This window comes from Gorilla gorilla, chromosome 2, assembly GCF_029281585.2.
Source record: "Gorilla gorilla gorilla isolate KB3781 chromosome 2, NHGRI_mGorGor1-v2.1_pri, whole genome shotgun sequence".
NCBI lineage: Eukaryota > Metazoa > Chordata > Mammalia > Primates > Hominidae > Gorilla > Gorilla gorilla.
Genome location: NC_086017.1, coordinates 194,554,183 through 194,579,788, shown reverse-complemented (window position 1 = coordinate 194,579,788; position 25,606 = coordinate 194,554,183). Strand labels below are relative to the sequence as shown.

The following is a 25,606-nucleotide window of genomic DNA, read 5'->3' as shown; positions in this document are numbered from 1 at the left end:
CCCCTGCCCTTTCCTCCTGATGGGAACTTGGGATGATCCGTGCTGCATGGTGGAGGAAGGGCAGGTGAGGAGGGGCGGGACCTGGGCTGACCAGCTAGCTGTTCTGAGCTGCCATGGGGTCTGTCTGGAATTTATAGACATTAGGTGTTAACCTGGTATCTCTGTGCCTCAGTTTCTTCTTCTGCAAAATGGGGAGCTCATCACCCCCTCATAGGTTGTTGTGAGGCTTAAAGAGCTACTATATGTGTTAAGCATTCATAACAGTGCCTGTTGTATAATAAACACACATGTGTGAGGCTGTTCTTGAATTGCTATAAAGAAATAGGTGAGACTGGGTAATTTATAAGAAAAGAGGTTTAATTGGCTCATAGTTCTGCAGGCTGTCCAGGAAACACAGCTCCAGCATCTGCTTCTGGGCAGGCCTCAGGAAGCTTTTACTCATGGTGGAAGGTGAAGCGGGAGCAGGCACTTCACATGGCCGGAGCAGGAGCAAGAGAGTGTGGGAAGGGAGGGGCCCCACACTCTTAAACGACCAGATCTCACGAGAACCCACTCACCATCGTGAGGACAGCACCAAACCATTCATGAGGGATCTGCCCCATGATCCAAACACCGCCCACCAGGCCCCACCTCCAGCCCTGGGGATTGCAATTCAACATGAGATTTGGCAGAAACAAATATCCAAATTATGTCAACATGAAAATAAGTAACCCGAAAAAGGAGAACTTTGTTTCCTAAGTGGGCAAGAAAAACCAGGCCGGGCGCGGGGGCTCACGCCTGTAATCCCAGCACTTTGGGAGGTCTAGGAGGTGGATCACGAGGTCAGGAGATCGAGATCATCCTGACTAACACGCTGAAACCCCATCTCTACTAAAAATACAAAAAATTAGCCGGGCGCGGTGGCGGGTGCCTGTAGTCCCAGCTACTCGGGAGGCTGAGGCAGGAGAATGGCGTGAACCCGGGAGGCGGAGCTTGCAATGAGCCGAGATCGCGCCACTGCACTCCAGTCTGGGTGACAGAGTGAAACTCCGTCTCAAAAAAAAAAAAAGAAAGAAAAGAAAAAACATGGACAAGAATTATATTTAGAAAAGGAAGCAGATGTTAGCAAAACAATTGTGTCTCAAGAATAAATAGTCAGGGCCAATTAAGAAAAGCAAATGTTTGACTTCTCTGAGACCTACTTTATATTTCAGCCTTTTTAATGAGTTTTGACTTCTGCGTAATCAGATTAGTTACTGGGAATTTTAAAATGACTTTTAGTGTAACTCCTTTAGAATTTGATAACACTCTATAATCTCTGTGTTATCAGCTTCCCGAGTGAAGATTCAGGGCTCATCTTTGCCTGTTTGTTCACTTGGCATTTCCCTGCTTTTATTTTTTCATGCCATTGAACAGAAATCTACACGCATGTTTAACTTGTGAAGAAAGATATAACAGTTTATATCTTTCAGCAATAGGTGGGAATCTTGTTGAATTTAGACAGTAGGTCTTACGTTGCCAGCAGTGAGAGAGAATAAAGTAATTCAGATTTTCCCTCTGTCCCATACCTATGCTCAGTTGGAATTTAAAGTCTTTGAACTAATGTTAAATCAAGAACTAATTCCAATACAAATGCTCTGTGTGTGTGTGTGTGTGTGTGTGTCTAGAGGGACAATAGCTCCAAATGGCCCCTAATCTTTGCCCATGACTTGAGCTAAAGTTTCCTGGCTCAAGTCACAGCCACCAAACACTCCAAGACAGCTACTGAGTAGAATTTTATATTTTCTGTTCAAACAAATTGGAAGCTCTCAAATTGAATTAATAAATGATACAAAAACTGAGAGAAAATATCATTTTCCACACTTAAAATGTGGGTTATAAGTGCAAACTTTAGGTTGTTCCCTTCTTACTTAGGTGGACAGGATAAATCACTACTACTAAATGGTAACCATTTATGCTTCCCAATGTCAGTTACCACAATGGATTTACTAAGAAAAATCTGTGAAGTTGAAATTACAAGCTTTTCAGTAAATACTGAGTGATTTGTGATTTTTAAAAACATGTCAGTATGGCTCTTGAACTAGTTTTAGCAGGAGCATATTTGTTTAAAAAGGAATAGATCACAACAAACTAAAGAAAAAATAATTAAAATGTAGAAATTGATGTAACAGAGAATTTACAGGTAGTTTTATCTTTCTTTTCTTTTTCTTTTTCTTTTTTTTTTTTTTTTGAGGTGGAGTCTCACTCTGTTGCCTAGGCTAGAGTGCAGTAGTGTGATCTCGGCTCACTGCAACCTCTGCCTCCCTGGTTCAAGCAATCCTCCTGCCTCAGCCTCCTGAGTGGCTGGGATTACAGGCACCCTCCACCATGCCCAGCTAATTTTTAGTAGAGGCAGTGTTTTGCCACGTTAGCCAAGCTGGTCTTGAACTCCTGACCTCAGGTGATATGACCATGACTTTTAAGCCTGATTCAGTTTCATCTTTAATACTGATGTGACTCATGGAGCATTCTGAATATCAGATTGATTTTTAATTAGAACGCCAGTCCCATTTCCTAATTCATATGAGCCTGTTCAGACTAGAACAAGAGACCTAAAATTTGAGTGTATTTTCCATAAAGAAGACAGAGAAGGCTGGGTGCGGTGACTCACGCCTGTAATCCCAGCACTTTGGGGGGCCAAGGCGGGCAGATCACAAGGTCAGGAGTTTGAGACCAGCCTGACCAATATGGTGAAACCTCATCTCTGCTAAAAATACAAAAATTAGCCGGTCGTGGTGGCAGGTGCCTGTAGTCCCAGCTACTCAGGAGGCTGAGGCAGGAGAATCACTTGAACCCAGGAAGTGGAGGGTGCAGTGAGCCAAGATTGCACCACTGCACTCCAGCCTGGGTGACAGAGCGAGAATCCATCTCAAAAAAAAAAAAAAAGAAGACAGAAACATTCAGAAGAGCAGGTTTCATTATTTCCTCAACAAAGAGAGAAAACTGGAGTCAGAATGGAATGATTAAATGAATTAATTTTTTTCTGATAGTCATAGAATATCCCCTGATTACAGTACACTAGTTTTTCTTTTGAATAGTGTTACCTACTTACATGAACTTTGGGGGTTATTTATTTATTTATTTGAGACGGAGTCTTGCTCTGTCACCCAGGCTGGAGCATAGTGGTGTGATCTTGGCTCACTGCAACCTCCGCCTCCCGGGTTCAAGTGATTCTCCTGCCTCAGCCTCCCGAGCTGGCATTACAGGCGCCCGCCACCACGCTTGGCTAATTTTTGTATTTTTAGTAGAGATGAGGTTTCACCATGGGGTTTATTTTTGTTTTGGCAGTGATCAAGTGTTAGGATCACTTTACAGTTGGATAGAACTTTGGATCCCCCTATTGGTGTTCTCTTCAAATTGCAGGTTTCCACTAAATGGTTCACGGAATTGTGAGTCACCAACAGAATTGAAAAAACGAAGCAGGAAAATATGTAACACCTATAGTAAGAGTAGATATTGTTTGGTGCAACTTTGTTTCAGTTATGTATCTATGAATGCACAATCAAGAGCACCTTTAAGTCAGAAACCTTCAGTATCAGGTTTCTGATACTGAAACCTGGAAGCTACAGTAAGCAGGTGGAGACCAGGGTGTGCCCAGTGAGGCCACAGGGTTCCCAGGAAACCCTTCCCAGTACATGAACAGTCCCAATTTTAAGCAACGGCCGTGGAAAGTTGGGGAAAATGTATAAATCCATATGGCAGCCCCCCCCCCATAGGCCTGAAAGCAACACTGTTTTTTTTGTTTGTTTTGTTTTGTTTTTGAGACAGAGTTTCACTCTCATTCCCCAGGCTGGAGTGCAATGGTACGATCTTGGCTCACTGCAACCTCTGCCTCCTGGGTTCAAGCGATTCTCCTGCCTCAGCCTCCCAAGTAGCTGGAATTATAGGCATGTGCCACCATGCCCGGCTAATTGTTTTGTATTTTTAGTAGAGACTGGGTTTCGCCATGTTGGCCAGGCTGGTTTCGAACTCCTGACCTCAGATGATCCACCCGCCTTGGCCTCCCAAAGTGCTAGGATTACAGGCGTGAGCCACCGCGCCTGGCCGCAACACTGTTTTTAGTGGTGAATAGATACAGCATAGATTAACTGCTTTCCAGAGTTGCTATGGTCTTTTTTTCCCTCCTGGTTATTGATGTCGGCCATTATGGTTGGCAGTTTACAATAATTGATTTGTGCATTACTCTAAGTAATTTGAGCATTACTCTGAGTGATGCCATCCACGTGTGCATTACTCTAAGTGATGCAACTTAAACTCATGACCTAAGTGCATGATAAGTGTGAGTGTCAACAGCTCATCTTTGATTTGGCCTGTGGATTCTCTATTGTGTTTAGTATTGAGATAGTGCTAGTTTAATTTTAACACAGTGAGTAATGTGATCATATTTTCTAAGAGTTCAGGAAATGAAACTGAGAAGGATTACAATACCAAAGCTAGCATGATATAAACATCATCATAAAAGAAAGTTAAATGACTGTTATTTTAATGATGGGTGGAAGGACTGGATACAGTGTTTTCTACACTGTATCAGGCAGTACATCAAATTGCAGCAGCAACAACAACAAAATAAGGATAAGGAAGGTAAATAAACAAGACAGTACATTCTGCATACTAGACAGAAAAGCATTTGGGATTAAGAGCGGTGAAGAAGGGGATGGGAAAGCATATATGAAGACTGAATCTCACATGTCTGAGCTCAGACAGGCAAGTCCTTCTAAATCAATCAAAAATTTCATCCCCTCCCAAAGACGCTTACGAGTTGAAAATAGCAGCTGCTAAATTAGTTTGGGCAGAACACGTGAATGACCATACATTATCATTTCTTTGATTGCTTTGTGAGACCCAATAAAATCACATTCAGATGACTGATTCAGGTTCTAACTAAAATCTCCCAAGGGTGAGCAAAAGGGATTTTTTTTTTTTGCCAGGGTTTTGCTCTGTTACCAGGCTAGAGTGCACTGGCATGATCATAGCTCATCACAGCCTCTATCCTGGGTTCAAGTGATCCTCCTGCCTTAGCCTCCCCAGTCGCTAGGACTATAGGTTTGTGCCTCCATACTTGGCTCATTTTAAAATTTTTAGTAGTGATTCATCACTTGCTATGTTGCCCCGGCTAATCTTGAACTCCTGGCGTTAAGCGATTCTTCTGCCTTGGCCTTCCAAAGTGGTGGACTTACAGGCATGAGTTACCACACCCAGGCCAGAGGAAAATTTTGATAATGGATATATTGGCCCCTTACAGTGGAGAACTGCATCTGTCAGATATATTACTACAGGGGTTTTCTACACTGTATCGAGCAGTATATCAAATTGCAGCAGCAACAACAAAATGTTCTCCCTCATTTGTAGGTACTTGGTTTGAAAAATGCAGTTTGAAATTATCTTCTTTATTTCTGTGAAAATTTTCATAAAATGGGAGAAAACAAAACTTGTTGCTATCTTATCCAAATAAATACCAACTGAACTTTGACTGTCTCTGCATATATTTGGCAGATAGTACATATAATTTTGGCAAACTCGATTCTGTTTATGAACTTCTTAACAGAATGCAAAGATCTTACCTGCGAAAAATCCTGCATATCCTGTATACATAACACTGTTAAAAAGGGGTGTGATTTGGGAGGCCGAGGCAGGTGGATCATGAGGTCAAGCGATCGAGACCATCCTGGCCAACATGGTGAAACCCTGTCTCTACTAAAAATACAGAAATTAGCTCGGTGTGGTGGTGCATGCCTGTAGTTCCAGCTACTCGGGAGGCTGAGGCAGGAGAATTGCTTGAACACGGGAGGCGGAGGTTGCAGTGAGCCGAGATCGCGCCACTGCACTCCAGCCTGGCAACAGAGTGAGACTGTCAAAAAAAAAAAAAAAAAAAAAAAAAAAAGGGTGGGGTGTGTGATTTGCTTACGGTGATACTGAGGGTTTTCACAATGAAAGTTTTGGTCATTTTTCAATGTTCTCAAAATGTGCAGAATCACTTAATGAAATTCTGACATTATAAAAATGGAAGGAGATGGCTTCCTTAGACTGTGCCTACAAGACGGCTATCATTGTTGCCAGCCATATGTTAACAGAAGCAAAGGACCTGACTGACAAACAGCTGATCAGTCAAAACAAGCCTGTGGCTGCAAAGCGAGTGGGCACCCTTGGAGAGCTGGAAACAAATTCCTGCGAGTTTAAAACCTGCTCTTGCTCCTAAGTAAATCCCAAGTATTCCACGCTCAAATACTTTTGCTGAGAGGATACTGAGCTTGATGTCCTCATGGGCTGGCACCGGGAATCAGTGTAATGGGGCTTGTATAAGAGCAGTGCAGCAAGGCAAAGTGAATTTTTACACTAGAATGTGTTCAGTTTTATTACTATATAAAAGACAAGACAGATGCCCTAAACTGGCTGCAGGTAGTTAGAGAATATTATTGGAAAAGGAAACAGAAAAAGTATTCTGTATTATGGGACCAAAAAATACGTTATTTTAAATTAAATGTAGGTAATAAACTGTTTGTTCCAAATGTATTCATGTTCTGTTTTAAAAAGTGTTCATTTTAAGAATACGTAATAATAGTCTGCCAAATTTAATTATGCAACAAAGAGAATTAAAATAAATTGCTATATCAGAGAATAGAAACATTATAAAATATTGTTATATTTTCTCACACATATTATTTGTTTAATCAGTACTAGTATTTGCTACTAGTCACTGATAATTTCTTATTGTTCTTTTGCTTAAATAATAGCATTTATGTAACATAAAAGTAAACAATACAGAATAATATGTAATTTCAAATAAACTCCCATTTTTCATGTTTTTATGTTAAAGTAAACACACACATATATTTGTTTTATGTTACTTTATTATCTGTCCTTTTCGTCTAGTTTGTGTTCCAGGTTGGCTCTCTAAAACTGGGTTGCCCTATGATACAGTGTAATACAAGCATATCCTGGGCATATCAGGGAACTCATCGGAACACTGAAAGCTTTTTTCATGGCCGGGGGCAGTGGCTCACGCCTGTAATCCCAGCACTTTGGGAAGCCGAGGCCGGCAGATCACGAGGTCAGAAGACCGAGACCATCCTGGCTAACACAGTGAAACCCCGTCTGTACTAAAAATACCAAAAATTAGCCGGGCGTGGTGGCGGGCGCCTGTAGTCTCAGCTACTCTGGAGGCTGAGGCAGGAGAATGACATGAACCCGGGAGGCGGAGCTTGCAGTGAGCCGAGATCGCGCCACTGCACTCCAGCCTGGGCGACAGAGCGAGATTCTGTCTCAAAAAAAAAAAAAAAACCTTTTTGATGAGTAGGAATTTGCCACGCAGGACAAGTAAGAAAAGGTATTTCATTTCAGTAAAGGGATAAGCATTTTCTTTTTCTTTTTCTTTTTTTTTTTTTTTTTGAGACAGAGTCTTGCTCTGTCGCCCAGCCTGGAGTGCAGTGGCGCGATCTCGGCTCACTGCAACCTCCACCTCCCGGGCTCAAGCAATTCTCCTGCCTCAGTCTCCCAAGTAGCTGGGATTACATGTGCCAGCCACCACACCTGGCTAATTTTTGTATTTTTAGTAGATATGGGGTTTCAGCATGTTGGCCAGGCTGGTCTTGAACTCCTGACCTCAGATGATCCACCTGCCTTGGCTTCCCAAAGTGTTGGGATTACAGGTGTGAGCCACTGTGCTCGGCCCAGATAAGCATTTTCAAACAGGTAGATATATGAGAGTTGATAAACTGTATTGTAGCAGTTAAAATTGCTACTTGGCCATCATCCTGTTTTATATCATATATACGTATTCTGCTAAAGGTCATATGTAAACAAGAAGTATGTCCTGATGGTGAAAAACATTTATTACAAGGATGAGCTGGGAAACAGGAGTGAGCCCAAGCCTGGGTGCCTTCATGTTGCCCCTCTCGGGTAGGGTTCCCTGCTTGTTGAATGAAGAATCTCCCTCCTTAGAATCTTTGCTACCACCTGTTAAATTAAGTTTAGGCTAAAGCTGCCTCCTTACATATTTTAAGTTCAGCCTAAAGGTTTCTCCATACATAGTGAAGTGTCACCTAACTGGATATGTAAACAGACTGTAATCTAGTCTTGTACCAATCACTGAGTTTCGGCCAAAGGTGGCCAACTGTTCGAACTGTGTTCAAATAAGGCAAACACTATGATGTAACAATCCAGCTGTTTCTGTACCCTGGGGGCTGCACAGTAAATGGATTAGATAAAACAAGACCAAAGGTAGGAAAAGTTGGATATGTTTGCTGAAGTCTAGATTAGGAAAGAGGTTCAAGGTAATGAGGTTAGTAGCAATGTGGCAAGATGGTAAGTTCAGCTTTGAACATGTTGAGGTGCCAACAGGTCATCTGACTGAACACACCTGGGGAACACTGGTCTGATGTTTGGAGGAGCAGATGGGACATCTAAGAAGAGTGTGGAGGGAGCCAGCGCGGTGGCTCACACCTGTAATCCCAGCACTTTGGGAGGCTAAGGCAGGCGGATCACGAGGTCAGGAGTTTGAGACAAGCCTGGCCAACATAGTGAAACCCCGTCTTTACTAATAATACAAAAATTAGTTGGGCGTGGTGGCATGCACCTGTAGTCCTACCTACTCGGGAGGCTGAGGCATGGGAATTGCTTGAACCCCGGAGATGGAGGTTGCAGTGAGCCGAGCTCACTGCACCACTGCACTCCAGCCTGGGCTACAGAATGAGACTCTGTCTTAAAATAAATAAATAAATAAATAAATAAATAAATAAATAAATAAATAAATAGTGTGGAGAGGATAGCAGAGGGTCACATTTAATGGCATGTGAAAGGAGCCTTGGGAGTTAGAGAGGTGGGAGGAAGAAAGTGGGAATGGGGCCCTTGGAAGGGGAAATGTGGAGGAGGAAGGAGTGCCTTGTGCTACGAAGTTCAAGAAAGTATCAAAGGTGTCCTTGAATGGAGATAATGAATGATCCCCACCCTTGCTGAATAAAATCCACATTAATTAGCAGGGTACTATAGGCTAAATATTTGTGCCCAGCCCCCCACCCCACACATTCACATATTGAAATCCTAACCTCCACTGTGATGTGATTGGGATGTGGAGACTTTGGGAGGTGATTATGTATAAGGGTGGAGCCCTCATAAATGAGATTAGTTACCTTATAAAAAAAGACTTTGGAGAGGCCGGGCGCGGTGGCTCACACTTGTAATCCCAGCACTTTGGGAGGCCGAGGCGGGTGGATCATGAGGTCAGGAGATTGAGACCACGGTGAAACCCCGTCTCTACTAAAAATACAAAAAATTAGCCGGGGGTGGTGGGGGGCACCTGTAGTCCCAGCTACTCGGGAGGCTGAGACAGGAGAATGGCATGAACCCAGGAGGCAGAGCTTGCAGTGAGCTGAGATCGCGCCACTGCACTCCAGCCTGGGTGACAGAGCGAGACTCTGTCTCAAAAAAAAAAAAAAAGACCTTGGAGATCTCCCTTGTCCTTTCTGCCATAGAGGACAGGGGAGAAGATGACCATCTATGAGGAAGTCAGACACGGAATCTGCCAGTGCCTTGATCTCAGACTTTCTAGCCCAGATGAACTAAGAAATTGGGACCAAGAAATGGGGATGTTGCTGTAACAAATATCTGAAAATGTAGAAGCAGTTGTGGATCTGGGTAAGGGGTAGGGGCTGGAAGAGTTTTGCAGTACCTGCTAGAAAAAGCTGATATTGATGTTGCAGTGTAATGTCATAGGTAGACTAATGGTTGGCCTGCATTGGTGGAATGCACCACTGGGTGTTTGAGTCCAGGAAGGCTAGGAAGGCATCCCCTCAAGAGAAAAGCTGTCCCAGAGGCAGCATCATCTTCTGGTTGGGGCTTATCATCTATTCAGTGCTGTGGGTGATATTCTCCTTTGATGCTCTGTTTCATTTCAGAGTGCGGTGGTTCGCAGTGATCATCAGAGCTATGGTGCAATAAGGTGCCAAGCTATCTGGCTACATCAGGTGTAAAATGGGCAGCAGAAAGAATTTAACCAGCATGGCTATGTCTTATCTTGGAAAGTTCATAGGACAAAATATTAGAGATAATCAGACTCCCTGAGTAGAAAGAGAAAACATACATGTTCTGTTACGTCAGGGAGCAACTAACAAGATTCTTGACTCTGAACCTTTTAGAGTTCAGTACATGCTGCAAATAAGTTGGATTTGTTTTTCCACTGACAATTTTTATTTTAAAAGAGGAAAAGCTGTGTTCATACAAGTTTGCTTTTTTTTTCTAACAGTTGAGGCTTGAAAGCATGATGCAGCTGGAAACATTATTAAAATGTATTTTATGGTATGCACATGTATGCATACACTTATGTAATGTCCATATATCACAAATTAATAAAAATGTTTGTGTTCATAAACATATGTAATGGAGACCTTTGCATCATTTTGATCTGTAGAACATAGACAAATGTTCTTAGCCTATCTCAAAGTTCTATGTGTTTACTTATTATTTCTGTACATCATTTTCAGAAGAAAGGTTTGTTTCCATAATAAAAGTGAGCACTTTGGCTTATGTAGAACTTAGAAATAATTGTAAATTTTACAACTTAATATGCACTTCATGGTGAAATTTCTCATCCTAGAGATTCGCAAGCAAGTAAAAACCAAATTCAGGCCAGTGGTGTTAACTAGTTTCTAAAATTTTATTTGTTTTTATTTGTAACAAGTCTTTTCTTAAGGCCCAATTAATATAAACAGAATCTTCATAGTTTAAGGGAAACGCAGAGATTTCTGCTGTTGTATTTATTTTATGGACTGGATAGCAAGATTTTACTTCTTGGAACTTATGGAAGCTCTTCAGTGGTCCTTGGTCCAGTGAAAGCTTTTACCACTAAAAGAGTATTATTCTTATGTTATAGTGAGAATAATCATTAAATACTTGACCTAATAAAGGTCTAAAATACATTTTATTTTATGCATATATTTTTTTCTTGCTATAATGGGGACATTGTAAATCATGCATTTGTATTAATGACTTTTCTTTTTTTTTTTTTTGAGAAGGAGTCTCACTCTGTTGTCCAGGCTGGAGTGCAGTGGCGTGATCTCGGCTCACTACAACCTCTGCTTCCCAGGTTCAAGCAATTCTTCTGCCTCAGCCTCCCGAGTAGCTGGGACTTCAGGCATGCACCACCGTGCTCAGCTAATTTTTGTATTTTTAGCAGAGATGAGGTTTCACCATATTGGCCAGGCTGGTCTCGAACTCTTGACCTCGTGATCCACCCACCTCGGCCTCCCAAAGTGCTGGGATTACAGGCATGAGCCACTGCTCCCGGCCAGTGACTTCTTTTAAACTAAGAAATACATATAATTTCAAATTAAACCAACCTATAAATCACTGTAGGCACCTGCAGATTGTATTATAGGTACTATAAACTCTGTTGGAGTCTTTGAAACCATTCTTCCCTTGTCTTGAAGAGTGGTGCACATTCTTAGCCAAATAACGCTATGGTCCCATCCTATAAAATCCAAGAAACCTGACAGCCTTCCTTCGTTTCTTCTCATCTCCTTCCCCTTCAGTTCAACTGGCAGAGTTTTTCTCACAACTGATTATTTATCACAACTCATTCATAAAATTCATTATTCATAATTAATAAAATTATTTTATGAATGTATTTGTACATTGTTAAAACATTTTAAGATGTTTTGTTTGCTGTAGTCACACCTTTGAAGGTACATAACTTTATATTTGTATGCAACTATATTGTTTACAAAGCAAAAAAAAAAAGGAAAAGAAAAAGCTGATATTGCCATTAAGTGACTGGGAAAGGTGATTCGGGTGAGGGCTCAAAAGGAAGCGAGGCTTGCTGGAGAGACGGCCTCCATCTTCTTATAGATACCTAGGTGATATGGTTTGGCTCCATGTCCCCATCCAAATCTCTTGTTTAATTGTAATTTCCAATGTTGGGGGAAGGAACTGGTGGGAGGTGGTTGGATCGTGGGGTAGTTTCCCTCTTGCCGTTCTTGTGATAGTGAGTGAATTCTCATGGGATCTGATGGTTTAAAAGTATGTGGCACTTCCCCCTTCACTCTCTCCTGTTGTCATGTGAAGATGTGCTTGCTTCCCCTCCCCCTTCCACCATGGTTGTAAGTTTCCTGAGGCCTGTACAGCCTGCAGAACTGTGAGTCAATTACATCTCTTTTCTTTATTAACTACCCAGTCTCAGGTAGGTATTTATAGCAAAGTGAGAATGGGCTAATGCACTAGATAAACATGAACAGATTTTTGGTAGAAATATGGACAGTACAGGTCATTCTGGTGAGGTATCAAATGGACATGAGAAACATGTTACTGGAAACTTGAGGAAAGGTGGTCTGTAGTATAAAGTGGCAAAGAACTGGGCTGAGTTGGGTTCATGTTCTACTGTTTTGCAGAATGTAGAACTTGAGAGCAATGAAATTGGATATTTGGCTGAGGAAATCTCTAAGCAAAGTGTTGAAGGCGTGGCCTGGCTCCTCCTGACTGCTTATAGTAAAATGCCAGAAGAGAGAAATGACTTAAAGACAGAATTTTAAAGCAAAAAGCAAGCAGAATTTAAACAGTTGAAAAATTCCCAGCTATCCATATTGTGAAAAATGAGAATGCTCAGAGTGTTGCCAAGCAACCATTTGAGAGGGAGATTAGAATGGATGTGAATCATGAATTTAATTAGTCACACCAGGAGAAAAAGTAGCAGTTGAACTGACACCTAAGAAGAATGTGTGGAGGGGAAGAAGATGGGAAGTAAGGAAGGAAGGCTGTCAGACTTCTTGGATAGCCAAATGGGACCATTTGGCTAGGAATGTGCACTATTCTTCAAGACAAAGGAAGAATGGCCCTAAAGGCAATTCAGGGACAATCAGAGCTGCCTTCTTGGTCTCAAAAGGGGGATCATTGGCTTCTTTTAATAGGCCAGATTGCCTCTGTCCAAACCTGTGTGAACTACCTAGTGTTCTGGGGACAAAATCCCTGCCAAGTGGAGTTGTGAGAGCAGAAACGCCACCTCAGTGGGACTGAATGGCAAGACCTTCTCCCCAGTGGACCTGGAGGGCAGAGCATCAAGCCAAAGAGAATTATTCTTGAGCCTAAAATTTCATAGAGTTTGTCTTACAGTTTGGACATCCTTGAGGCCTGTTATAACTTTCCTCTTTCTTATTTCTCTCTTTTGGAATGGAGATGTCCATCCTATACCTGTTCTATTATTGTATTTTGGAAGCACATAGCTTGTTTGGTTTTACAGGTTCACAGCTAGAAAGCAATTTGCCTCAGCATGAATTGTACTTTGAGTCTCTCCCATATCTGATCTAGATATTTAGACAGGACTTTAGATTTTAGACTGTAGAGTTGATCTTAAGATCATACTATGGAATGAGTTAAGATTTTGGGGGCTGTTATGACGTAATTAATATATTTTGCATGTGAGAAGGACATGAATTTGCTGTGGCCAGGGGTGGAATGCTATAGCCTGAATGTTTGTTTCCTCCGACCCACCGAATTCAAATGTTAAAATTCTAACCCTCAGTGTGAGGGTTATTAGGAGGTGGGACTTCGAGGGGATGATTAGGTCAAGAGGGTTGTATCCTAATGAATGTGATTAGTGCCCTTATAAAAGAGACCCTGGAGAGCTCCCTTGTCCCTTTCATTATGCGAGAACACAGGAAGAAGGTGGCCATCTATGAACCAGGAAGTGGGTCCTCACCAGACACCAAATCTGCTAGTGACTTGATCCTAGACTTCCCAGCCTCCAGAACTGTGAGAATAAATATCTATTGTTTGTAAGCCATCCAGTCTATGGTCATCTGTTACAGTGGCCCGAACACACTAAGACACAGGGCTGTAAAGGCTACTTAGTAAATTATGTAGTTATGCCTTTTCCTAATACAGCACGTTAGGGTTTGTTTGCTGGTTTTGCTTAATTTTGATTAAAAAAAAATTTTTTTTGAGGCAGAGTTTCGCTCTTGTTGCCCAGGTTGGAGTGAACAGTGCAATCTCAGCTCAGCGCAACCTCTGCCTCCCGGGTTGAAGTGATTCTCCTGCCTCAGCTTCCTGAATAGCTGGGATTGTAGGCACCCACCACCATGGCCGACTAATTTTTTATTTTTAGTAGAGACGGGGTTTCTCCACGTTGGTCAGGCTGGTCTCAAACTCCCGACCTCAGGTGATCCGCCCGCGTTGGCCTCCCAAAGTGCTGGGATGACAGGCAAGAGCTACCACGACTGGCCTGTTTTGATTTTTTGTCTCATCTTTATGCAGCTCTCTCCACCTGTCTCCTACACTTTGTAGGGAATGGACATCAGGGTAGATGCCATTTCCTGCAGCTAATTCATTGGATCTCCTTTTGCACATTTATTTACTGAAGGCAGTGATAACTTTTAATTGATATGATACTTCCAAGGAGTCTAGCATTTACCTTGCGACAGCAGCAGTTTTATGGTGAAGAAAATGGCAAGCACCAATACTGGGACTGAGAAAGGACAGGGGCTCTTTCCCGAAATTCATTAACATATTTTCTAGGCGATACTATTTGGTAGAACATTCATTGCATGTCAGACAAGTTCTTTTAACAAATTATAAACTGTGGTCAAGACAAAACTTGATTTCTTTTTTTTTTTTTTTTTTTGAGACGGAGTCTCGCTCTGTAGCTCGCTCTGTAGAGTACACTGGTGCAATCTCGGCTCACTGCAACCTCTGCCTCCCCAATTCAAGCAATTCTCCTGCCTCAGCCTCCCAAGTAGCTGGGACTACAGGCATGAGCCACCACACCTGGCTAATTTTTGTATTTTTAGTAGAGATAGGGTTTCACCATGTTAGCCAGGCTGGTCTTGAACTGCTGACCTCAAGTGATCTGCCCGCCTCAGCCTCCCAAAGTGTTGGGATTACAGGCGTAAGCCACCATGCCTGGCCCTTGATAAATAATTTGAGTGGGAAAAAATAAGAATCTGATGTCTGTCATCAAAACGTGACAACACCAAATGCTGGAGAGGTGTGCAGCAACAGGACTCTCATCCACTGCTGGTGGGTATATAATAGCACAGCCAAGCTGGAGGACAGTTTGGCAGTTTCTTACAAAATGAAGCATACTCTTACCATATGATCCAAACATCACGCTCCTTGGTATTTACCCAAAGGAGCTGAAAACTTATGTCTGCACAAAAACCTGTGCGTTGATGTTTATAGCAGCTTTATTCATAATTGCCAAAGCTTGGAAGCAACATAGATGTCTTTCAGTAGGCAAATGGATAAACTGTAGTACATTCAAGCAATGCAATATTATTCAATGTTAAAAAGAAATGAGCTATGAAGTTATGAAAAGACATGGAGGAAGCTTAAGTGATATAAGTGAAAGATGCCAATCTGAAAAGGCTATATACTGTAGGATTCCAATTACATGACATTCTGGAAAAGGGAAAACCATAGAGACAGTAAAAAGATCAGTGGTCGGCTGGGGGCGGTGGCTCACGCCTGTAATCCCAGCACTTTGGGAGGCTGAGGCGGATGGATCACGAGGTCAGGAGATCGAGACCATCCTGGCTAACACGGTCTTCACTAAATCCCGTCTTTACTAAAAATACAAAAATTAGCCAGGCATGGTGGTGGGCGCCTGTAGTCCTCGCTACTTGGGAGGCTGAGGCAGAAGAATCGCTTGAACCCAGGAGGCAGAGGTTGCAGTGAGCCGAGATCATGCCACTGCACTCCAGCCTGGGCGACAGAGCGAGACTCCATCTCAAAAAAAAAAAAAAAACAAAAGAAAAAATCAGTGGTTGTCGGGGTTGCGGGGAGGGATGAATCAGTAGAGCAGAGGATTTTCAGGGCAGTGAAAATACTCTGTATGGTGCTATAATGGTGGACACCTCATCATACATTTCTCTAAATCCATAGAATGTACAATACCAAGAATGAACCCTAATGTAAACTATGACTTTGAGTGATGATGACATGTCAATAGAGGTTCAGTGATTGTAACCCATGTACCATTCTGGTGTGGGATGTAGAAGTGTGGGAGACTGTGCGTGTGTGAGAACAGGGAGTGTATGGGAATTCTTTGTACTTTCTGCTCGGTTTTTCTGCTGACCTAAAATGGCTCTAAATAATAAAGTCTATTGTTTTAAAAAAAGATCACGTTCAATGTCAATTTTTCTTTTATAGGACCCATTATATCTACTCTGTGTTATTGTTATGGAAAAAAAAACTTTACTGATTAATATTAGTCCATTAACAAAGAAAACTTTGCTGTTATGTAACTACTTTGCATGTACCAGAAAATTTTTGCCACACCAGAAGAGGGAGAAATCTTATGTTCAAATGCTTCCTTTTTCTCATAAGAAGCAGATAATGCTTGGCAGACGGTGCTGATGAACACCCTCATTGATCAGTCTTTGTGCTAGTGCCAAGCAGCAGCTAACTTGGAACTTTTGTTGTTGTTTTGAGACAGAGTCTCGCTGTCGCCCAGGTTCGGAGTGCAGTGGTGTGATCTTGGCTCACTGCAACTTCTGCCTCCCGGGTTCAAGCGATTCTCCTGCCTCAGCCTCCCGAGTAGCTGGGATTATAGACACGTACCACCACGCCCGGCTGATTTTGTATTTTTAGTAGAGACAGGGTTTTACCATGTTGGTCAGGCTGGTCTCGAACTCCTGACCTCAGGTGATCTGCCCGCCTGGGCCACCCAAAGTGCTGGGATTACAGGCATGAGCCACCGCACCCAGCCCAATTTGGAACTATTAAACCTTTTTATAAAAAGCCACATTTGTGTGTAATTTTGTAACCGGAATAAAATATTTACTATAGAGTACTATTTCATTTCATCTTCTTCCTTTGCAAATGTGGAGTTATGGCAAAAAGTATGATTTTTAAGGAATAAGGACCAAATCACTTTAAAGAAAAAATACTTTATTGTAATTTATTGAACCTTTAATATATAATATGGCAATTTTTCTGGGATTTAACTCTAGGACATGATTGCTGCTGGTATTTAGCAAAAGGCTCGGGTTCACACCTAGCACTAATAAAATGCTTTTCTGAATAAAAACATAATATCAAACAAAATGAATTCAAATATATTCTTTAAAAAAATTATTTTAAAGTTTGTTCTATTCAGTCTAACACAATAAAGGGAGATACCATGGTTTAACATAATTAGCTGATTTTATACAGTGCATATCTTTAAGTCCACTTAATAATAAGTATATTATTAAGTGATAGAGAACACTCAATATAGCGATTTTTACAGAACTAGGAAATAAATTTCTTTTTTTTTTTTTTGAGACAGAGTCTTGAGGAAATACATTTCTAAGAAGGATTTTTACAGACACTCATCTTTCATACCCAACCACAGGGTCTAACTCTAAAGAGGATAAAACCAATTACTTTCGTCCCAAGAGCTCACGACTAATGACAGCGTAAATCCATGCCATCAAAACCTGTGTCTCTCATCTGTTACGAGTATTCAGGCAAGATTCAAATATTCTCAAAGAAAGAAACACAGTGCACGCTGTGATCGCCTGCTCAGCAACAACAAGCACTGCATCCCAAACTATCTCCTCCCAGGAATTAAATGAGGCCAGTTGTGTACACTGGCATTTCCTTCACTATGGTACTGCAGAAGGTCTCAGTGTCACAAAGAATCCTTTTGTCTTCTTTAATATTTATGGCCACAGCTGTCTGCCCAAGTTGACCCCGACTGCCAGTTCTGAACAAAAGAAAACATATGAATCAGAATATTATTCAGCAAGTACTACGTGAACTACTGAACAATCTGAGCTACTAGTTAATCATCAGTGGCTGTTTATTTGCCAGAATTATATGTAGAGTGCTTCTAAATGGAATACAAGATACTGATCAAAATATCTAGAGAAAAACAAAAGATTTCTTTTGCATTTAGTAGAAAAGGAGTTAAGGCTCATCTGGCTACGAAATGAACATTATTACTTATAAAGCAGATGAAAGTATTGGGTTTAGGGTAGTAAAATTAAAGCCCCTGCCAAAGTGGGCCAGCCAAGAGTGGGTGTCATGTCAGTCTGGGACAGAAGTAAACACTAGGTACAAAACAAAAGGAACAGTTATGAATCCATTTTGATACACTTTCAGAGTTAACTACAGATGTCAGCTCTGAAATGTTCACTGTTGTTTAGGACTATGCTGTCCAATAAATAGTCACTAGCCACATATGGCTATTTAAATTTAAGTTAATTAAAATTAAATGAAATAGGCTGGGCGCGGTGGCTCATGTCTGTAATCCCAGCACTTTGGGAGGCCAAGGCTGGTGGATCACTTAAGGTTAAGAGTTCGAGAACGGCCTGGCCAATATGGTGAAACCCTGTCTCTACTAAAAATACAAAAATTAGCCGGGAGTAGTGGCGGGCACCTGTAATCCCAGCTACTCAGGAGGCTGAGGCAGGAGAATCGTTTGAACCCAGGAGGCAGAGGTTGCAGTGAGCCGGGATTGCGCCACTGCACTCTAGCCTGGGCAACAAAAGCAAAACTCTATCTGAAAAAAAAAAAAAAGTTGCATTAAGTGCATTTCAATAGTCACATGTTACCTGTCACTCCTGACTCCTTCTGGGCAACAAGAACCTCAGATATGATAGTATATATTTATGCCTCAAAAAGCAACTGCTGCATACTCTTCTAGGCCACATAAGAGTAATGAACTATATATAACAGCATAGTTCACTATGGAGTGTGATCTTTATCCCCCTACAACTTCAGCTGGCAAAGTCTACTATAAACTTTCCCCCTAAACCAAATTTTGCTAGATAGATACTGTCATTAAATAAGGAAATGGAATACTTACCAACAAGTCAGTAGCAGTCAAAATATGGTTTGTCCTTTATCTGAATTCCCTCTTGATAATGTTTTCTTCCTTCTGTCGCTACCTGCAAAACACCACCAACCCCTAATTCTCAAGTCATTTGTCAAGTCTTAAATTGGTAAACATGTATGAGACCAAACATCCCTGCTGCTACAGCACCATGGCAGACAGGGCTTGAAAGGTAACAGTTTTATTTTGAGCAGGGGGCAAAGACAATGCAGCACTTCACAGCTACAATGTAACTAGATCCTGCCTCAGTTTACTAAGAAAATACAGTGGACCCTTGAAGGAAACGGGTCTGAACTGGGCAGGACCACTTATAAGTGGCTTTTCTTCTCCTTCTGCCACCCTTTAGACAGCAAGACCAACCCCTCCACTCCCTCCTCCTCCTTAGCCTACTTGACATGAACATGAGGAAGATGAAGACCTTTACGGTGATCCACTTCCACCTAATGAACAGTAAATGTATTTTCTCTTCCTTACGATTCTCTTAATAACATTTTCTTTTCTCTAGTTTCTTTTATTGTAAGAATACAGTATATCATATGCAAAATATGTGTTTAATCAACTGTTATTAGTAGGGCTTCTGGTCAACATTAAGCTGTTCGTAGTAAAGTTTTTGGGGAGTCAAAAATTATATGCAGATTTTCGACTGTATGGGGATTGGTGCCCCTAATCATGTCGTTCAAGGCTCAACTATAATCAGATATTAATAGCATCTTAATTAGCAATACTAGGGAAGAGCAGCTCTTATCACACCAGAAACTGGCATATGCTGTTTCTTAGAAGCCCGGATACCTTTCACTCTGTGTTCTACAAGGAACAACCTGACTGGTCAATCTCTTGTCATAAAGAGCATACAATTTCCTTCCTTATAGTATTCCCAACAGGAAAATGTTAATTCATGTCAGAGTTGGAATAAAAAGCCATTTGATTTCTATACCTCATTCCTACCATTGGAAGAGAATAGTTATTCATTGATTTTACTAATTCTGCTTAAATATAGATATTACTGTATCAAATCTTAGAACAAAGTACCCTGTTGTTAAAAAAGAGGTTTAACTCAGGCCAGGCACGATGGCTCACGCCTGTAATCCCAGCACTTCGGGAGGCCGAGGCAGGCAGATCAGCTGAGGTTAGGAGTTCAAGACCAGCCTGGCCAACATGGTGAAACCCTGTCTCTACTAAAAATACAAAAAACTAGCCAGGCATGGTGGTGGGCACCTGTGATCCCAGCTACTTGGGAGGCTGAGGCAGGAGAATCACTTGAACCCAGGAGATGGAGACTGCAGTGAGCTGAGATTGCGCCACTACACTCCAGCCTGGGTGACAGAGTGAGACTCCATCTAAAAAAAAGAAAAAAAAAAGGTTCAACTCAGTTTTTCTATCTGGTACAGCTGTTTTTTTCCTTGGGTTTTCTCTGATAGCTTTATTACAAATGGTAAGACATGATACTAGTTTCTGCAATTTTAGTACAGAGCTTAAACAAGAAGGTAAATTTTAAATCCCTGGCTATGGTTTTTATGTATATCAATTAGAAAAACATTACCCTCTTTCAAAATTATTGTAAAACACTGATTCTTTCAAGGGCCAATTCTTCCTTCTTCACCAGAATTTGAAATAGATCTGTCACGAACTTCTTGGTAACTTCCAACATATTAATATTGAGGCAGAAAGCAACACAATCTTTAAAAAGAGCCAATAACTGACCAGGCTCAGTGGTTCACGCCTGTAATCCCAGCACTTTGGAAGGCCGAGGCAGGCGGATCACTTGAGGTCAGAAGCTCGAGACCAGCCTGGCCAACAAGGCGAAACCAGGTCTCTACCAAAAATACAAAAATTAGCTGGGCATGGTGGCACATGCCTGTACTCCCAGCTACTACTCGGGAGGCTGAGGCACGAGAATCGCTTGAATCCGAGAGGCAGAGATTGCAGTGATCTCAGATAGTGCCACTGCACTCCAGCATGGTGATGAAGTGAGACTCTGAAAAAAAAAAAAAGATACTGAGTAATTATGTTGGCAAATCAATTAAGGAGATGTAATAGTTTCATAACAATACTTAGAGAAATAATGTTTGAGACCAAGCGTCCATGTCTTACTATAGAACCGAGTGAGACAGAGATTGTGGGAAACAATTGCTTTGAGCAGGGGGCAAGGACAACATAGCACTTCACAGCTATATTGTAACAATGAATCCAACCTGCCAGCTGGAGAAAACTCATGTGCACACATGAGTACTTGTATTTAATTTCTAGTAAATCTCATGGATTTGATCCTTAATTCCTTGGTTCAACATTTTTATCTGCTTCATCCAAAACAACCTGCTCCTTTTGAAAAGTTAGGAAAAAATGTTTCACTTAAGTGTGAGTTGGACATTGTGATATCCTTCCTAATAGTACAGAGTGGAAGGAGGGTAGAAGAGTAACTTTCTAGCACAGAACCCTTTCAAATACTACCTCAGCCACGTAATTAAGGTCAACAGCAACCATCATAACTCTCAATCTGATGTGATGAGAATCACATTTTGGGCTGGGTGCGGTGGCTCACGCCTGTAATCCCAGTGCTTTGGGAGGCCGAGGCAGGCGGATCACCTGAGGTCGGGAGTTCGAGACCAGCCTGACCAACATGGAGAAACCCCATACTAAAAACACAAAATTAGCCAGGCATGGTGGTGCATGCCTGTAATCCCAGCTACTCGGGAGGCTGAGGCAGGAGAATTGCTTGAACTCGCGAGGCGGAGGTTGCAGTGAGCCAAGATTGCGCCATTGCACTCCAGCCTAGGCAACAAGAGCAAAACTCCGTCGCAAATAAAAAAAAAAAAAAAAAAAGAGAATCACACTTTATATCTGTGGTCTTCCTCCCCAAAGCCCCAAATTCAAGTCTAATCCAGAGGAAAACATCAGTCAATTCTAACAGAAGGATATCCTACAAAATACCTGAATAATACTCCTCCAAACTGTCAAGGTCACCAAAAATACGAAAAATCTGAGAAACTGTCACAGCCTAGAGGGGTCTAAAGAGACATGACAGCAAAATGGAATGTGGTATCCTGGATAAGATTCTGGAACAGAAAAAGCACTTTACATAAAAACTAAGAAAACCTGAATAAATTGTGGACCTTAGTTCATAATAACGCATCAATGTTGGTTCATTAATTGTATCATACTGGCCGGGCGAGGTGGCTTACACCTGTAATCCCAACATTTTGGGAGGCCAAGGCAGGTGGATCACGAGGTCAGGAGTTCGAGACCAGCCTGGCCAATATGGTGAAACACTGTCTACTAAAAATACAAAAATTAGCTGGGTGTGGTGGTGTGTGCCTGTAGTCCCAGGTGCTCGGGAGGCTGAGGCAGGAGGATCACTTGAACCCGGGAGGTGGAGGTTGCAGAGAGCTGAGATCATGCCACTGCACTCCAGCCTGGGTGACAGAGTAAGACTCCGTCTCAAAAAAAAAAAGAAAAAAGAAAAAGAAAAAAATGGTATCATAATAACCATAATATAATTACACCACAAATTTACCATACTAACATAAAATGTTAATAACAGGAATAATAGAGTGCAAGGTATATGGGAACTCTTTGTACTATCTTCTCTGTAAACCTGTAACTTTTTTCTGGAAACCTAAAACCATTTTAAAAATAAAATAAAGTCTATTTTTCCAAAGTCTTAGTATCACCTCTAGATATTCATGTGTAGCAACTTGCTTCATTAGGCTATTTTCCCTCCCATATCCTAAATATCACTGGCTAAAAAAAGTCCTAGGAAAAATCAAAATAGACATTTCCTACATTATTATTCTGTGTTTAAGATGTATAAACAGGGAATAAGCTCTGCATTGACATCTCCAGGGAAGTTGTTCCGATATGTATTCACTGGTTATCATTTACCTTAAAGATAATTATCTTTCCAGCAGGAAACCATGACTTATACACAGCCTTGATCTTAATGAAGCCTATTGCTTTGTTAAAACAAGCTTTACTTCATAGCTAATACAGCAGTGAGCTTTGAAAACAGATAGCATGCAGATATCCCAAATGACAAAGATTCCCAACTAATAACACATCACTGCGGTTTTCATGTTGCACACTGCATTTAAACTTGACAACAGTGAACAGAAAAGGCATGGATCCTAGTCTACCCAGAAAGAAAGCTTCAGCTTGTCAATCTGTTGAGATACAGTCCTATAAACCATATCTGCAACCCTAGTTTTTGTTTAATTCGAAACAAAAACTCCCTGCGTACAGGGACAATAGTTAAAAAGAAGGTTCTGAATGGACAACTTTATACTAAGTCTTAAGTATGAAGTTTTATATTTTTATAAAACCCGAAGTATCTGGGAAGTTAGGTCTCCCTGAGGGCAGACCTTAACTAATGACTTGGTAGAGACATAAACACACCAGCTTGCTGGTTCTCTGGTAAGGACGACTCCATGGATTGACTATGCACACTGACTTAGAGTTAAGCAGCATTGAGCCACCTCCAGGGGAACAGGCTTAGAGCAGCTTGCTCACTGGCCTTCCTTCCCTTTCTATTCTATTTCTCTATTACCCTGCGATTTTTTCCTGGAAACTTTCTAATTATTTGCACAGGAATTCCTGTGTTAGGGTTTACTTCTGGGGCCCTAAGACACATGATATAATAAGTATTTTTAAACGGATGACTCTTATCTTTAAAAGCAGTATAACTTGCTACTTTTTTGACATATTCTTATGTAAAAGATAAAGTCACTGTGCCACTGCTGAATGTAAACAGAGAAAATTGATTTGGAAAAGTTTTAAAATTCAAATTTAAATATGAAAGATCTTCAACCTTTACCCGTGATACGTGCTACAGATATTTTCTCCCAATCCAGTTTTTTTTTTTCAGTTGTCTTTTGACTTTATGATGTATTTGCCATGCTATTTGTTTTATGTGGTCAAATTTATCAACTTTTTATTTTATTGCTTATGGGTTTTTGAGTCATAGTTAGAAAGCCTTTTTCTTTTAGTACTTGTATTGTTTCATTTTTCACATTTAGATCCCTGATCCATTTAGACTTTATTTTTGTTATGCTATAAGGTGTAGATCTAATTTTATCTTTTTCCAAATGGCCAACCAGTTGGCCCAGCTCTGTGTGTTACAAAGCCCAACTCTGCTCTAATGATATGTGATAGCACCTTCATCTTTAACTTTCTATGTGCACTTGGGGTTATTTCTGGATTTTCTATTCTATTCCACTTGTCTTTTTATATTATTCACACACTAGTTCCACATCTTAATTATAGAGACTTTGTAACCTCTATAGTCATAAAACCTCTATGACTGCCTTCATAACCTGTATAATACAGTTTTAATTACAGAAACTAAAGACAAACATAACTGTAAACCAATATTGAACTCTGGCTAGTTGGTCTGTTTTTTCACAGTGGTATGGGTTAGCAATTTTGAATCTACTTTTTGCACACGATTGAGCAAAGAAGTGAATATCTTGTGGATAAGGAGAGCCAGCTTTCTCACTCTCAGAAAACAGTTACAATTACAGAAAGCGCAAATCTGATTGAACCGTGAGATGCTGCACTGGAACTGAGTTAACAGTATGAACTCAGCTGTTTTTTAAACATACATGTAGATAGATAGATATAAAACAGATATAGATGTGCCTGGATTGATGCGTGTATGGATGTGTGTGGGGAGGGTGTGTGTATACGTATAAATATACATGTATATATACGTACATACACACACATATGTACATAAATATGTGTGTGCATCTCTCTCTCTCTACATATATATATATACATAAAATTTCCTAGCGTTGTCTGCTGAGACAGTCTAGAAGCAATGGCATCCTAGTAGCAACGAACACAACCTACAGCCCAGATACGGCTGTAAAATAGCATTCTCCAAAAAAAGGAACCAGGATTCCTTGGAGAAATGTCTGATTCCAAGGCAGGAGCTAAGTACAAGATGAGCCTGGAACATCTTGTGTCCTTAAACGGAGAATGACGGGGGACATGTTAAAAGGACACGGGAACCAGAAGTAAGCAAATGAATAAACGGGGGAGAAAGGAAAGCGCTTCCTTACTATAGAAAAAGAGAAAACAGAAAAGCATTCTGTAGCTCGTACCGTGTGGGGGCGGGGGAAGACAGAGGCCTGGCTGCAGAAGGACGCCCTCTGGAAGGGGGACTGGAAGCCGAATCCCTTGACAAGCGGTCGCGGTCCTGTCTTCCCGCTCGAGCTTCGTTCTCCCTTCACCACCCACCCCGCGCCCCCACGCACCGATACACCGCGGCTTTATGCCCCGTCACCTTGGCAACAGCAGCGGGCTCAGGCAGTGTCGCCACCAGTTTCTTGCACCCGCCAGCAGCACTGACGCTGCAGAGTTTGCCGCCATGTCCCCTCGGACCGGCCGCTTGTTGAAGTGCGGCTGCGTCTCGGTTGTCGTCCACATCACCTCCGTTCGGTGTAAAAGCCTCTTGTCCTCCTCTGGCCACCGTCCAGGTCTGAACCAAGAAATGAGCCAATCCCAGCGAGGCATTCGGGTTGGGGGGCGTCACCGTTGAAACCACTCGGCTACAATCTGCCAATCGGGCTCGTGCCCGCGGGGTGTGGTCTCGGCCCCCGGGACCCTGGGGGATCTGCATCTACTCCGGGGTGATGTTGGGGGCTGGGAGGATCTGCTCTGTCCCCAGCCTCCTTAGGCCCTGGGTGTCCCTATTGCCGTTTCCGCGCAAGAACCGCAAGGGCCCACCCTCTCGCAGGCTCCAGGGCAAGAAACCCTCCTCTTGACCTTCAATCTTTAGAGAATTGAGGTGAA

At 41.7% G+C, this 25,606-nt stretch overlaps 1 long non-coding RNA gene and 2 other non-coding genes across 3 annotated transcripts; all 3 read right to left on the bottom strand.

The window, feature by feature from the left end:
- Positions 1–16,866: 16,866 nt before the first annotated feature.
- On the bottom strand, positions 16,867–25,271 carry LOC101135152 (uncharacterized). Its single transcript, XR_174315.5, has 4 exons — positions 24,916–25,271; positions 20,358–20,792; positions 18,791–18,872; positions 16,867–17,686 (listed from the first exon to the last, which is right to left on the bottom strand). It is a non-coding gene; the product is annotated as an uncharacterized lncRNA (long non-coding RNA).
- On the bottom strand, positions 18,933–19,063 carry LOC115934180 (small nucleolar RNA SNORA63). The gene has a single exon (XR_004070003.2). It is a non-coding gene; the product is annotated as a small nucleolar RNA SNORA63 (small nucleolar RNA).
- On the bottom strand, positions 20,138–20,303 carry LOC115934245 (small nucleolar RNA SNORA81). Its single transcript, XR_004070062.2, has one exon. It is a non-coding gene; the product is annotated as a small nucleolar RNA SNORA81 (small nucleolar RNA).
- Positions 25,272–25,606: the final 335 nt, after the last annotated feature.